This window comes from Pelecanus crispus, chromosome 11, assembly GCF_030463565.1.
Source record: "Pelecanus crispus isolate bPelCri1 chromosome 11, bPelCri1.pri, whole genome shotgun sequence".
NCBI lineage: Eukaryota > Metazoa > Chordata > Aves > Pelecaniformes > Pelecanidae > Pelecanus > Pelecanus crispus.
In genome coordinates, this window is record NC_134653.1 from 27,707,250 (window position 1) to 27,713,404 (window position 6,155).

The window sequence follows — 6,155 nt, forward strand, 5'->3', positions numbered from 1 at the left end:
TTATGTATTTAGAAAGAACTCCTTTCTGCCACTTGAAATAGGAGTGGGGATGCTGGGTTGCTTTACTGTGGCACATTTCAATTATCAGAAGGGACAAATTCCATGGGCTGCAAGGGACTTTTCCAGCTGGGGACCACTGCTCTTAACGTTCAGCTTCTCCACAGGCTGGCACGGCTCTCCCCTTGCTGCAGTCAGGACGCGGGTTTTGTACCAGGAGTACCCAGCACAGCAGCAACCTAAAGCTCCAGCAACAGCCAACAGCCAAGTTTACTCAGCAAAAAGTCAAAGGTGGTGAGAAACACGCAGTAACTCAAGCTGGGTTTATTTCTGGCTTACCTGCATACAGACTTTCACTAAACTAGTTCAAACTTAAGTTAGTTAGGTCAGGCCAACAACAGACAGTATCAGCCTTAAGTTTTAGATGCAAGCTAGCTGGGATGAGTTGGGCTTACCAGTTTGTCACCCTCATTTAATGAAAAGGTTTTATTTCTAAACCAGTACAATAGGAAACAGCCTGTTAGATTCAACCAGATGTGTGCCTGCTTGAGCTTACACCAGTAGGAACTGTGCCTAAATACACTCATATAAAATGCTGTCACAGCAAATTAACACATTGCCTTGTAATTTTTTTTCCCATAATTTACAGTAGTGTGGATTATGCACGTAGGAAAGCTCTTGAGGTTTGTATTCACCAGCATCGGATTGCTCACCTTAGAGCAGCTGTAGCAGTTTCTGTCCCTTACACTGTCCCCTCTGCCTTTTTTTAGAGGGCAGATCAGCTGCTCTCGTAGCAGCTGTTGAACCACAAGTCACAGCTCAGTGTTGTAAGGTAAAGCAGTTCCAATTTCAGGTTACCTTAATAACCCGTGCTGCAAACTGTGGCAGTCACTGTGCAAACAGCTGAGCCCTCCTGCAGCAGGACTGGGAGTCCAAGAGGGACAGGCAGGTGGCAGAGAAAGAAACCATCACAGCTGTCCCAAAGCGAGCCTCCTGCTCCGAAATCTGAGCTCTAGGAGCTTGCCTACAGCCAAAGTTGCACCAATTATCATAACTCATTAACACAGACTGTTGTGTGCCCACCTTGAGCCAGGTTATCAGCGCACTGCTCCAGCTGGACCACCCTCCATGGGAGCCGCTGGGGAAACCCAGCGCCCACCTGTGATGGAGCCATCTTCGCTTCGCGGCGGCTCCAGCTCCACACCAGCACAACCTTTGGGAGCTAAACCAGCCGAGCTACCGCCGCGTTCAGCGGTGTGATGGCTGCTCACCGGGGGGACCCAGCAGCCCCTCGTGTGCTAGACACAGCCTCACCTGCGGAAGATGCCATCCTCGCTGCTTCCGAGGCGGGGGAATTAACACAGCGCTCTCCTCAGATAACCTTCCCAGCACCTGCTCGCTTCGTTCCAGGCACTTTGTAACTAGAACCCTCCCTGCACGAGTTATTAGTCTAACCCGCCGCTGGCGCACCAGACAATCGGGATCAGAGCTAAATCTGGGGGATCCGCAGGGAACCGGCTCCTGCTTTGTAAGTCCTGGCTGGTCCAACAAGGGCAGCTGAAAGTCAGTGCTGAAAAATCCTCCACTTGTAATCTTGCCTTTGGTCTAGAAATTAAGCTCTAAAGCACAATAGGAAGCGTGGATCCCTGGGACTGTTAACACCCCGCCACTGTACTGTGTTTCCTGCTCTGAGCTATCTAATGAATCCTCTCCAGACCCTGGGGCAGCAAGAGCTCTCGCTCGCTCTCACTTGCATGTCAAGAGGGCAGCGGGGGCAGAAAGGCCGTGCTGGACGTGCCGCTCTGCCGTCCCCATCTGCCCCTTCGGACTTCCCCAGCAGCCGAGATTCGGCTGACTGAGGGGGAGCGGTGAGTCACAGGAGAGGATGCTATTTTGAAAAGACAGAAGGGACTGACATAAGTGAACAACAGGAGCTGGTTTGAAACTCTTGGCACTCAACTCCCGTTCAGCCCACCACCGCTCGGCAGCCAAGCTGGGCAACGAGACCCTCAGGGATGCTCCTGACAGAAGTGACAAACGCAGCCAGGTCTCAGAGCACGGTGTCACTATCCTTAACTTGTTAATAAAAACATTGGAAAAAAAAAATCAAACGTGCACATTTTTTCATTACTGTGACGTACCCCAGGTAATTCACAGACTTACAGGGGCCCCATGTGTTTCTAGACTCTAATCCATGGGGTTTTTAAATGTATTTTATATTACTTTACTAATTTGATCTGGATTATGAGGTAGTTCAGGGGACTCTCACTGGGACTTCTACATGCTGAATCCATTTCTGTAATCTTGGACTGCTTCCTTTTTGCCCTCATCTTGTGACCAGTGATGTCATTAATCCACTGACCTTGAAGAGAAACAGCTTTTCTCTTTCCAGGTATTGCAGCTGGTGATCTGGCTCTGAGTCTGCAGTGACAACGGATACACACACAGCACTGGGCTGGCTTCCTGCTGAGCGTGCAGCCTAACCCACTGCATGGCACGAAGGAAATGTAATTCATCATCAGACTTGGACCTTTTAATGTAAGAAAGCCCAAATGCCTCCCACTGCCCCTGACTACCTGGAATAAATGTGGCTACTCAGCGCTTTGGAAAAGTAGATGTAAAATTAACAAAGACAATTTCTCTGCAAGAAATAGCACCTTGGCCTGGACATGGGACACATCAGGGGGAGTGTGAAATGGAAAGGCTAAAAGTGGCTCCCGTCTGGGATTCTGCTGAATGGGCTAACACAGGTCTGACCAACACATGCAGGATATCGGCACTACTGGAAACCTCTGGCTGAGATCATCCCAAACTGCAGGGCGCGCCCCAGGAGCAATACAAAGGTTACTTCCAGGACTCAGTAGCAGCTCCCACCTGTATGGGGCTGAGTGACCCACCTTCGCTGTCACTAGTGACCATCTGCTCGAGGCAGAGGTAGGTGATGGGATGGAAACAGCTCTCCAACTGGTGGGGCAAGGTGCTGGGTAACTGGCAAGGGTTTGTGCTGTACAGCAATGGTAGCCCACAGACCTCCACAGCAGTGTTTGTGGTATCAATGCTGGCCTCAATTTGAGTAAGACAAAAATAAAGACACGTTAGAGAGCAGCCTAGGAACAGAAAGCGTGCACAGTCCTTGACGGGGCAGTAAAGATGTAGGTAGAGATGTAGGACTTTCATCCGCCAAGCATGCAGGGCTCATGCCTCCCTTGCTGCAGTGCCCTGATTTCAGCCACACGTTGCAGTCCCACAGCCCAGCAGCAGCAGCGCATTGAAACAGCTATGGAAAAGAGGGGAGTGGAGAGAGGAGACGACGTACCTGGAGAAGGAGAGGCTGATTTAACACCCCTCCCTGCTGCCAAATGCTCTGTGGGCTCTGTAGTCATCACCCAAAATAGCCATCGTCTGTGCCTCCTCCAAGAGACAGTCCCTGCTGGAAACATGTTAGGGCATTGCTGGGGCAGTGATTTACAGCACAGGGAGCCACCTCAGGAGCTGCTGACACCGCACCCCACTGTACCTGGCTCCTTTCCCTTCCCCCCACCACTCAAGCTGCCTGTTGATGCTTGCTATAGCCTGGGAGCCTGACACAGGGCTCAACCCAGCGAGGAATGTAGGCAGGGTTTGGGCAGAAAGGAGGAAAGGTCCCACATTAACCTTGGGGTGCAAGTCAGAAAGCCACCGCACATGGCTGTCGTCTAATGCCCAAGACACCTTGACACAAGGGGTCCCTCCCAGTCCAGCCCCAGCCTGGCAGAGGCCGAGAGCTCCGAGGCAGCCCCTGCGGCAGCCTGGTCTCTCCAGAACTGGCCGTGCTGCCCTGGCAGCCCGCCTGCGCTTCCCGGCGCAGAGACACATCCTCCCCATGGAGAGCAGCTCATCCTGGGTAACCACCTCCTCCTTCACTTGTTTTGCTGCCAGGGTTCCTCCCAAAACGTGAGTTGCTTCAGCCTCAACTTGCCCTAGACTCAGCCTCCAGCAGCGCCTGAACAAGACCAGTCACGCGAAACCCCCGCTCCAGACACGCCGTGACAGCACGGGAGCTTCGCCCCTTGCGCGCTTTAATCACAAAGCAGCAATGCAGCTGGTTTCTTGGGTTCCCCCATATTCTCCGTCACCTTGGCACACCCTCGCTGGGGCTTCCAGGCCTCAAAACCTTTGCAGCAAACCCACTGCGGGCCGCCCCAGCTGTCCCCTGGCAGGTCACAGGCAGTCACTGGGTGGCACTGTGCCCCTGCCTGTGCAGCCGCCCGGCTCCGTCCCTGCCCTCCGCTCGGGCTGGCCGGGAGGAGCCCCCCGCTAGGGCGAGGGGCCAAGGCTCTCCTCGCCAAAGCGCACCCACGCGTGGCAGCCAGCCCTGCTCGGCCGCAGCCGCGCTGGAAGCAGATGGGGAACCCCCGGGAGCCCGCAGGGAGGTGACCCCCAGCTCCCAAACCACGGGCTCCCGCCGCCTTCCTACCAGGATTTCTTTCCCCACTACGGTTACATTTTCACTACCATGGTAAAAGGAGATCAACTCCATCTTTACAATATCCCCCTCCATAAAGCTAATAGGCCAGGCAATTGGTACGGCCCTGTGAAGTACTTTATAGTCTGGACTCGAGGACTCAGCGCCACAGCTCACGGGCCGTCCCAACCCCAAATCCCAGGAATCACAGCGTTATTTCTCCTCGCCGTCCCCCCTTTTGGGCTGGGAGCAGCGTGAGGATGAGCACGATGCCCCACCACCTGCCCACCTTCACTTGCACCTGGCTCCCGCCACCCGGAGCCCCACTCAACTCCAGCGGCACAAGGCTGCTAGGAGCATCCGTAGGGATCAGGCTTTCTTCTCTGCAGGGCACCGTGACACACTCTGCCCCGATTCCAGGAGCTTCTACACCATCAGGGTGAGTCAAAGGCCAAGATGATGGACCCAGCTCTGGGCCAGAGCAGAGGCCAGGGAGGTTTCTTTGTAAACCCTTTGCCGTTTGCTTCATTTGCAATTGAAAACCAGAGTCCAGGCTCACCCTCGGGAGGAGCAGACATCCCTTCTTGACATGACGATGGCAAAACCCGCTCAGCTCTGTAAAAGTCCCTCCCTCCACGCTGACAGCCCTGTGTTTGTTTGGGAAGTTGGAGGTGGCACATTTGGTGTAACCTGGAGCCCCATTTCAGAAGGTACCTGGCAGGTTTTGAGGGACTGGTTTTGCTTCGCACATCGCTGGGACCCAGCAGATCTCAGTGGTGCACTCCAAACGTACGTCAGCCTGAAACTGGTCCTGGCTCCAGCAGTGGCTGCAAGTACGACCTTGGGGAAAGCGATAACCAAACGGAGCAGTGGTTGCCTACCTTGCTTCTTCTTGATGCATAAAAGCAGCCTGAGAAAAGTTTCCTTTAATCACTTCCCCTACATTAGACCTTCCAGGGAAAATTAGCACAAATGCAACATCAGTGGCACCGAGGGAACGGATCCTGAACAACTCGGAAGGGGGTTAATTACTTTGTTGAAATCCTTCTCTCTTTAGTTGCCACCTATAGCTCCAAGACCTGACAAACAGTTGGGAAAAAGGATCTCTGCTGAAAATCAATGCTCGTTAGACTTAAGAGCTAAAGATCCTCCACGGAGTATACTGTTGGGAAATAAAGTGGAGGAGACTGTTCCTCTGTTATTAGGGTAGAAGACAAATGGGAGATGGGAAAGCAAAAGGTTTCCAGGTCTCCATAAAAGTCAGAGAGGAGACAAAGAGCCCATTTCTCCCTTCTGTGGCTTACTGTCTTTAATCTCTCTTTGCCTTAGTGTCCCCACCTACCCCGCAGGACAGAGTCACGTTTAGACGTGCTGAAAAGCTTAACTAGCATTTGCAAAAATGACTCAAGATCCCCAGATACCGACTGCCAGAGACATACAAAGCGTTACTGCTCGTCCCTTAGGAGGACGATCTGCTCCTCAGCGCTGGAGCTGCCGGCAGACAGGCTCTTCGCTCCCAGACGCGCCGAGCAGGTAACACGAGCGTGCTAGGTGGAGGGAACAACATCAGAAATCCCCACAGCTCCTTACAAACAGTTTCCCCCTTAGATTAACTTAGCATTAGACTGCATTTGCTCCAGAGAATTTTGTAAAACAACTCCCAGCCCACGTCTGCTACCTCCACCACCATTTTAGCGTTGTACCAGGGTGGGAG